The 10,411-nt window shown below is 45.3% G+C and overlaps 1 pseudogene; it reads right to left on the bottom strand.

Annotated features, from left to right (window-relative positions):
* Nucleotides 1-2,868: 2,868 nt before the first annotated feature.
* LOC126518112 (uncharacterized) lies at nucleotides 2,869-4,735 on the bottom strand (annotated as a pseudogene).
* Between the last annotated feature and the right edge of the window lie 5,676 nt (nucleotides 4,736-10,411).

Here is a 10,411-nt window from a genome sequence, read left to right as displayed (position 1 = left end):
CTTACGGAATGAACACTGAAGCATATAAATCACATGGGAACAAGTACAAGCTAGTTTTCACTTCGTGTGTCTAGCTATTTGCGGTGCTTTTAATTTTAATGTCACTTTGAAGGTGCCTTCAGGTTTTTCGCCAGGGGCCACAACACGCTTCTATTACGGGGGAATCATGTTGAAAGACTTTTTCGTGCACTAGCAAGTCTTTAAACTTTCTGATGGGGCGCTGGGGACGCTTTTATTAGACGTTCCTTACTTGATAATATCGAACGGTACCTTCGTAAGATGATGAGCAAAACGGGAACAAGGTCAAAGCCGGAGCCAACGTTTTGACAAGTGGACTCCTTCAAGGCTTCGTAGGATGTTGTTTATGTTTGGAAGTGCACTAGAATATCTTCTTATAAAAGCTAGTGTTCTGCCAAATTCTGGTGTAGACTGTTTGGTATATAATTTCGACTGCCTCGCCAATGTTGACACGACGTCATAAGTTCTGTCGTGTAGAGCTTGTGGATAGTTTCTGACGGCTAGCGTAGCTTTAACGTCATTCAGGTGGTGGATATAATGGTTGTATTCAAGTCAGATTCTTCTTATTTGTTTTCCTTCTAGGACAAAAATTGCTTACTTTCAGTCTCGTGAGGGATGACTGTTGTAGTCTAAGCATGGCTGGCTATCCGTAGACTTCGGATAAAATGTTGCCTGTGTTCTGACGGCGCATCTGTAAGGCCAAATGACAACAGACAGAGAGTCTCAACACTCTAGGTTCGCCGCGAGGATATCATAACATGAATGATTTCTCATCGGTGTTGAATTGCACCTTGATGCTTCCGCATTCACAACTCATAATTGCTTGGGTGTCCTTAGATTTTTTTTAATATTCCTTGACTGAAGGTACGACTTCCTCTTGAATTGATACCATGAAATTACTTACATCATCAATAATGATGAAAATTCTCGATTTCTCTGTTCTAACTCTAAGGCCTAGATGACCTCTTGCATTGCAACCTATGTTCGTTAATCTGTAAATTTCTTGCATTGTTCCCAAGTGGCATCATGTCGTCCGCAAACACCAACGCAGGGACATTCTGTTGCACTTTTTGCCCACTACGGATGCAAGCTAAATCGACACTTAAGTCAATGTTTTCCAGTAGTCTTTCTATGCCCTGAACGTAAAGCGTCAATAACATGGAGGCAGAAGTCGTACTTCATTCAGCCCTCTGTAAATTTCGACTTATTCTTTCCATTTCTGGCTTTTCTATACAATTTCTACAATGTTTTTCATTATATCTACCTCAACAGCTCTGCGAAGTTGTCTTCAATGGCCTCGTGATGAGGCTATCCCATAGCAATTCCCTGTGTATGTTGTCGTAAGCGCCCTGCATATGTCGAAGTGCTATTCATAAGGGTCTATTCAGAGCTATTTGTATCTATATACATTGGTTTCAATATTATAATGCACATTTCTTTGTTTCTTCAACTTACGACATTAAAATAACAGGTTCATTTACAACACCCCTCCCCCTACAAAATGCTATATAGTCGCTGTTTTCTTGTTCAGTTTACCGATGCGCTTCAACGAAATCGTTTGATGAAGAAGCAGGCAACGGGAAATAAGATGGTGCTGTTTACTTCCGAGTAAAGCTGTTGCCGCACTAAAAGAGTTCGCAGCCGAAGGAATCTAGGGGGAAACATTATAATATCGGTGAAACGTGACGGTGTATGAATGTCTGCATGCGTGAACCCTCAAAGTTCAAAAACAAGCTAGAGAAGTCAACTATCATGGCATTGCAATGAATGCAGCTGCAAGCAGTCTTTTAATGATGCCACCTATTTGTCAAACTACCGAGGTGACCGCCCACGTATTCCTCCCGAAGCTTTCCACATTCGTAATAGCGGCAAAGCATGTTTAAGCCTACCCTCCATTTCTCTCCTTCTGAAGGAGGTCGCCTTTCTATTGCATTGATTGCAAATAAATGCCGCTGCGCATACCGATTTATGCTCATTCTGTGCTTTGAGATAGCGGTAGAGTATATATCCGCTGGCATAAATAATAAAGACACTCTGTTGTTAATCAGCGCTATGGTCTGTGTCCCTGTTTTTGTCCTGTTGCTTAGCGCTGTTTTTACTGCTCGGAACCAGGGAAGACTCCTGTCTTGTAATCTCCATGAAAACAAGTGGCGTGACGCTCTTCGTTTTTCACACTGCAGATAATGAAGAGGAAGTGTTAAATACAAAATACATATCGCAAAATAATTATATTTTAATGTGATTACGGTAGGACACAAGTAGAAGGAACGTCGAATTTGTTGAGAAGGCAGGACTGCATTCGGCTTCACAGCCAAAGCCATCATCTCCAACGATAAGGACTCAGCGCGATTACAGATTTCGTTCCAATAGTTTTGTAAGGGGTGTGAGGTAAAAGTAGTGGTGTAAGAGCGCCCCAGCTCTGTCTTCATTAGAACGGCAGCAACGTTAACATTTAGGTGAATGGAACGAAAAGAACACTGCAAGAAAATATTTATGGTAAACAGCGACGGCGTCAATATCTAACGATAGAAGACCACATCGCTCAACCAGGACATCGCATGCTTCGATAAAATTAATCTGATTGCACGAATGGTGGCCACTATTGGGCGCCTGTGGTAGGTAGTCTCCTTTCGTCCATGTTTATTGCGCTAGCCTCAATTCAAGATTGAATTAATAGGTCGCTAACGGCAGATGATAAAAAAAAATTGAATACAGTATAGATGCACTTACATTACACATGGCCGCCCGTCGTCCTCCTTGCCCGATAGCTACTATACGTCCTCGTCTCTATCATTTAACTAAGGCGGTAATGTTTTGCTATAGTGAAGGGGTGCCCGTTTGAAGTAAGCGCTAAAACGACCCCAAGATGGAGAATACAGTACGCAGAACCTCTTCACGTGCCCTCTTCTCTCTGCCGCCATCGTTTCTACTGCTGCGGTAGGCCGGATCACCATACATGACGAAGTGATGGGGCCCCACTAGCTTCTCCAGTTTGGCATAGAGGCCGCTGCATTGGAGTATCCCTGCAATAAAAAAATGAGTTTAATTGACTCACATAACGGTGAAATTAACATCCGTTACATTAAAATTAGCACACCAGCTGAACATTTACTTCGCTTGCATTATACATTTTCTGCAGACTCAACAAAGCCATCCAAAAAGTATGTTGAAATGTACATGGAAGACCGTTTCAGACACATCGAAGTGTAAATGAGGACAAAAGGGCTAAGGTCGGCACTATAGCTTCTTCTGTTCGCCCTTTGCTTTCTTAGCAGTCATGTAGTTCGTAAATTTATAATGTGATGGAAGTAAGCACTGTCCATGTTCGTCCACAGTGCAATATGTTCAAGTTTATGCATCTTTATCACATCTGTATGGAAGTGAAATGTTTTTTTTTTCACATAGGTCACCAGACAACCTACCTGCATCATGCCGCTTTCCAGGATATGGACCATCAAGCTGGCATACAATGTCATTTGGGCACATCACCGACTGGTACTTCACTACATGCATCCGCTTGTGGCCGGAGAAGTAGTCACGCTGGTTTCTTTTGGGCAAGCATACAGGCCGTGCCGTACCATCGATGAATGCCGAGCAGTTGGTCAGTGTTGCGCCACGGTTGTGGATGGCCTGCGAGATGACAAAATGATACGAGCTCAAAACACAGCTTTTAGTTAAAATGGAAAATAGGACTATTAGTTTCCCTTAAGTAGCTCCCTTACATAAAGCCATGTGTGCTAAATGACATCGCCCAACACACTTATATGTCCGTAATCTGTAATACGAGTATGTAGCTTGAAATACACACCAACATGCAATGTTTACATATGTTTGATATGCCTACTTTATGTGAAACTTGCCGAGGTAAAATGCTCAGCCTAAATACAGAAGAGCAAGGTTTCGGTGTGAAGATCAAGTTTTGAAGGGGAGGCTACTTCTGCATGAAAGGTGACTGCACTGTAGATGCCTCATATCAATTTCCGTACTTCGAACACTGTCGCTTGGCGAGGTTATTGTTTTCTATACATTTTATCTTGACACATGTCGACGGCAGTTTGCGGTTCATTGGTTCTACATTTCGAACTTTTCAGTTTCTATTTACCACAGACACTTTAGTCCTCACATAAAAAAATAAAAAGAAAGACGAGGTGGGATACCCTACAGTGAGGAGAAATATAGCCATTGAGGAGAGAGGCAGCAAAAACAGCTATTCGCGGTTACGTGCAGCACTGCCGCTAAAGTAAAAGAACAAAGTTAACTTACACTTGCAAAGTCTTCAAGGTGGGCAGGGGACAGCCAGTCGCGGTTGTTGAAGTCATTAAGCAAGTGCTCTAACTCGCTTGCGATGTGGCAAATCACCTGTGATGCCACCCTCGACATCACCGATGAGTGCCTGCGAAATATGCCTTCCAGATCGCACCACCTGTTCGGGTAAGCAAGGCTTCGTACCGTGATGCATAACCCCTCCCGACCAGGCACGGTCACGTCTTCCGTACTCTTTACAGTCTCCGGTACCACAAGTGCACTAAACAAGTCAGTGAAGTCCTTTTTTTTCAAACCTAATCTGCTGCTTGAAGAGTAAGGGCTCTGTACTCTCGATATCGAGCAGTCCACAATGCGACCCGTAGCGCAACAGCTCCGATTCTCTCGTGCGCCTGCAGTAGTATTCCGCATCGTCCAGCGAACCTTTCAAAATCTCCCGCTCCGCTCTTGTCATCAGGAGGTCGTCAATCTCAACCCACGACAACTCTGACAGCAGATAACGGTGGCATAAAGCCTTTCTAGGCATTGTGAAGCTCCGATCGGCACAAAAACAGACTTCTACGTGTTTTGCGCCCCAATCCAACTCGACTGGCTTGGCTTTGATTTGTCTTGAATGTCAATGGCTACAGCAGTGTTTATACGTGCCGATAGATGGCGACACATGGTCGCTTTTGGCGTGCGTCGCGTACATGTAGCTAAAAGCCTTTCAGGCGCAGTGCGCGTATGGTACGTAGAGCTTTCACGGTTGCGTCCGTGAAGTCTCGGCATACTTGAAACTAAAACTGTCTACTAAATAGACAGCACGAGTGCGAAAACAAACGCCAGAAACTATTGCCGAGCGTCTACGGAGCTCTATAGCTACGGAGCTTAATACCTGCCGTGCAAGACGTGTGCGTCTAAGTGTCGTGCAAAAAGCTCTCACGTGACCTGATCCTAGGTACTTAGGGACATGATCGTTTAGGGACTTTTGAGGAGGCACGATGATGGCGCCAATTGACGCCGTGGCGCCATGTGGCGCGTTGAATCGTTGAATCTCCGGCCCACGCCGACCGCTGGTCGTATGTCTCCACAGTAGGTTCAGTATTTGTTGCCGAAAAGTAATGCTGTAGTAGTGGTGTCGCATGTCGGATTTTGGCCTTGGTGAAGTCTGGTGGTGTGAAACCCGTATTTCTGAAAAATTCAGTGGTGCTGACGATCGAAATATTCAAGTGGCGTAGTGCCTCGGCAATGTGATTTGCGAACCAGCGCTCTGCAGCAGCGTCGCCATGTTCGCCGTTTTAGGCAGCGTCATCACATCGGACATGCACCTTTACTTCACGGCCGTCTTAGGCGGAGGTATTGTACGTGTTCTTCGCCACGACTTCCCTTACGTAAGTAATGCTTAAGGTGGTGTTGCCTCACAACTGTTCACGCGTCCTTGAAATGGGGCAGCGCATGTTTTCAATCGTGTTCAGCGCTAGTGCGCCACTCGTGACTTCGTATAATTTACTTTTATTATGGGCTTTACGACAATTATCGCTTAGTCCTGTGAACTTAACGGAGCTTTAAGACATCAAATGGTCTGCCAGAATTCCACGAACTAAAATGCGGAGTATATGCTTAATATTATTCGTACTTAAGGCGCGATTCACATGGTGAGGTGGATCTTAATACTGCGCCCTGTTATGTTCAGCTGCATCTCCGCCCGTGTTTCGCGCTCGTAGTTTTAGTAATGGGACGCAGGGTTCCGTATAAAGTTGGGACGAATGAATGTGTATATGTGCGTTTGCGATAACTTCACCGCAACCTACTTGTGTAATGCGATGAAGCAGACAGTGTGTTGCGGTGACGGGATGTATGGCAGCCCTAGTTACAGCTTTGATGGCGCCGTTACCAGGCAGATACTGCCCCACCCGCTCTCGAAGTCTGTATTTGTCGGTATTTTTATTTCCACTTGTTGAATGGTACCATCGCAATACATATGTGCAGTGAGGTGAAGCTTATTGAAGTTGCCAGTGCTTTGACAGTTTCAGACCTAACAGTGTTAGAATGACATGGCCAATATTGACACGTGTACTTATCTTTATCGGGCGACCACGTTTCGCCACCTAACAAATGTAATCCCACAGCGCGGGACGCGCCTGCATGTATCCGAAGTTTCTGGAAAGTTATCGATACTTCTACCCGGCTATCTGTTGTCGCCGAACGTTGTGTTATCTGATTTCATCGTGTAACGCGAATGGTGTAGAACTTTGTGGAAGGTACGCGGGTCCGAACGATTAGTCTGGAACATTCGACGACTGCTCTATAAAAGCGGACGCGCTTGACTCGCTGATCAGATTTCCGACGATCGCCGACCGTGTTCGCCGCTATAGTTGTGCTACGAGTGTAGCCTGTTTTTGTGGGCACAGGTTCGCCCAATAAAAGCTAGTTTTGTATTCCACCGTATTGCTGCTTTTCTTCACCGTCACTACCACGTGACAATATAACAATCCACAGCTTCAATTTAACAATCTTATTAGGACTGTCAAACTAATTTTACAGCACAGAAAAACAATGTAAACGCCTCAGCAGTTGATTAGTAAGTAATACTGGAAAGCACAAGTCTAGCGGCCAAGGGTGCGGTGAAGTGCTTTAATCACTCAACCGACACACCTTACGTGCTCAAAATTTCTAGCATACTGATACAGGTTAATCAGACTTATTACGATATTGGTTGCTTTACAATGAAAATAATATTGGACTAGAAGATGCAAGCGGCTCATGTGCTGCTTGGTTATGCAAACCAGATGGGTCCTAGAAATACCCAAACAGGATTCTTGTTTACGAATGCTCCTTTCGGCTACTAATCTAAAGCTCTCTAATGTCAGCAGGGTAAAGACAGGCTGTAAAAATAGGGCTTTGAAATTCCCAACTCCAATTTTGTTTCTTCTAGGCTCATACAACCTAAACACTACGCTGTCGTGACAGCATCTGCCTAGCTCATTGCCACATTGTGCGACAAAAGCAATGATCACTCAGTTAGAGATGCCTGTCCTAATATTACTCCAGCAATTATTTAAACAGTTCGTTCTTTAAGCACGAAGCATGTCATGCCCAACTAGAAAATTAACCGCGCAATAAGCTAGTAGAAGTAGCTAAAAAGTCAGCTTGATTTGCAGCTCCTAAAATTGGCTATTATTGAATTAGGGAAAGGAAAGAACAGCTTGAATAAACATATGTCTTATCAGAAAGTTGTGGTGGTGTGCTGCAGGCTAAGGCAGTGAAAGGAAGGCGTTTTGGCACTGGTCTACCTCTGTCCCAAAACCAGGCACAGCAGCCGAGGCAACTTTACTTGGCTTTGACATCTTTAAGGTCGCTTTCGCGAGCACAGAATACTCAGTCGAGGTGAGCTCAATACACATCACCCACATTGGGGATGCAAAGACGTTCACCCAAGAGGATGCCACCTTGACGAAGCAGACACCACAGCAACTATCCCAACTGCCACACCCTCTATTAAAACCAGAAGGGCTGTACACTTACCTAGCATGGGCAACTGGGACCTTCATCCAGAGTGTCAGTGCGACTCTGCCCCAAGAGGCAGCGACCATTATTCAGTATAACACTTGATGTAGTGGTGAAAGTCATCCACACTCATAAAATCAGGGTTTCAGGCTGGGACCACTTCCGTGATGCACATGAGTCTGGAGAATGTGAACGCGTTGAAGAATCGCTAGCAACATGCATCTTTTACACACTGCAAATAGCGACATGGGAACTAGAGCTTACTGGGGCATGATCCAGCCCTGACAAGCACCTGCTGCAACTTTGGGGTGAGCAAGCCAAGCTGCACACTTCATACTTAAATTGTGGCTGCACGCAACAAACCCAGATCAATGTTCTGCACAAGACTGAGCAGGCATGATGTCATGCTAAGAAACTTTGCCAGAGACTAGTGGATGGATCACTGTGCGTCATTTGAACGTATAGGTCTCAGTAAGATGCGACACATTTTCGACTATCACATAATGAACCAAATACTTTAATACTATTGAAAACAGGCATCTCGATCTTCAGTGCACATCTGAGTAATTTAAGGAACAAGCTGCAGATGCTTTCGCGTACCACCTCACAGTCACCAGAGTTGTACGCACCTTATTGACCACTTGCCAAGGAAGGAATGGAAGGCTTCTTTACGGTGGCAGAACCTGTTGTTGCTCTCGAACATGTCAACACTTAAAGCGCACATGGCAAAGATGCAGTCATATTGCAGATGTTGAGGAATCTTGCTGAAACGAGGAAGCAAGCACTAATGCTTGTAGTCAATGAAATCTGGAATATTGGAATTCCGCAAGAGTGGAAACACTTGGTTATGATACCACTACCAAAACCAGACAAGAAACCTGACACCATAGCCAACTTTTGATCAGTCTCACTCACATTGACAGTGTGCAAATTGACAGAAGGAATGTGCCTCGCGAGTCTGAACTACCATATGGGAAAGAGAAGGCTGCTTCCACCTGTGCCAGTTTGGTTTCTGGCCTAAGGTTGACACATGCGACAATAGCCTCTTTCTGCATGAAAGCATCACCAATCATCACCAGCCGCTTCGGAGGAAAGCTATATGGTTTCGTAGTTGCAGTCGAACCAAGAAGAATGTCGAGCACAGTCTGCAACGAGGAGGTGCTGGTAGCCTTTCTTGAAGCCTGCCCAGGTATTAGGGTTGCCAGTGTTGCCAAAGCCTCTTGTGCAACCAAATTTTTGAAATATGAAATTACAGTAAACAGCCAAAGAACTTTTACCAACTTCACAGGTGGAAATGCAGGTAAAACCCGGACCAGCACACTTGGTTGCAGGAGTGATTCGCTGATGAGGTAAGAAGGCGACGTAAGAGTTGGTGATAAGGTATACTGAATGTAAGTATGTGAAGTATAACGAATTCAAGTATGTGCAGTATGTACGAGGTCTGTTAGACAAGTATCCGACCTTATTTTTTTCGAACACCTGATGGATATGAAACAAACGCGCTTGCATCAGCCGACCTTAAGCCTATGTGCGCATGCCCGAATTTTTTCCCGCCTTCGGACAGCGTCAGTCGCTGGATGCAGCTTTTGTGTGAGGTAGTTCACAGGGCTCTCGTCGGTTTTTTATTCCAAGAAAAATGGTGGAGCGACTGGAGAAGCGCTACTGCATCATGTTTTGCCAGAAACTGGCCGACAGGCAAGTGCACACTATTCGAAAGATTCAGACGGCTTTCGGTGATGATGCTATGAGCAGCAGACAGATTAATCAGTGGTACAACCGGTTTAAAGGCACCCGCACATCAGTGGAGAGCGAGCCACGCTCCGCTCGGTCATCAACATGCCAAAATGACCAGGGCATTACCGAAGTGAACACTGTGGTGATGCGGGACTGTCGTGTGACTGTCCGAGAAAATGCGGAAGAGGTGGGCATCAGCAGTTTTTCTGCACATTCAATTATGACCAATGCTTTGGCCATGAAGAGAGTTGCGGCGAAATTCGTGCCGAAGCTGCTCATGGCGGAGCAAAAGCAACTTCGTGTTGAAGTCTCACAGGACATGCTGGATTCCACAAACAGTGACCCCAACTTCATGAACACCATAACAACTGGTGACGAGTCTTGGGTGTACGGGTACGACCCGGAAACCAAATCCCAGTCGCCACAGTGGAAGCATTCCACGTCACCAAGACCAAAGAAGGCTCGCCAAGTGCGCAGCAACGTCAAAGTGATGCTGGCTGCTTTCTTTGACTCCCGCGGTGTGGTAGACCACGAGTACGCACCACAGGTTCAAACAATCACCAAAGAGTACTACAGGATATCCTCCGTCGCCTACGTGATGCTGCGCAGTGCAAGAGACCGGAGTTGTGGTCAACAGGAAATTGGACCATCGATCACGACAATGCTCCTGCACATTCCTCGCACTTGATTCAGACTTTTTTTGGCGAAAAACCAGACTCCTGTACTTCAACAGGCTCCTTATTCTCCTGATATGGCTGCCTGCGTCTACTTTCTGTTTTCCAAAATCAAGAGGCAATTGGAAGGAGCGCGATTTCAGACAATAGAGAACATTATGGCTGCAATGACAGCTGAGCTAAACTCCATTCCGAAAGAGACCTTCTCGAAATGCTTCCAACAATGGCAGCACTGC

The sequence above is a fragment of the Dermacentor andersoni genome, unplaced genomic scaffold (genome assembly GCF_023375885.2).
Source record: "Dermacentor andersoni unplaced genomic scaffold, qqDerAnde1_hic_scaffold ctg00000033.1, whole genome shotgun sequence".
In the NCBI taxonomy this organism is placed as follows: domain Eukaryota; kingdom Metazoa; phylum Arthropoda; class Arachnida; order Ixodida; family Ixodidae; genus Dermacentor; species Dermacentor andersoni.
This window is presented reverse-complemented; position numbering and strand designations above follow the sequence as displayed.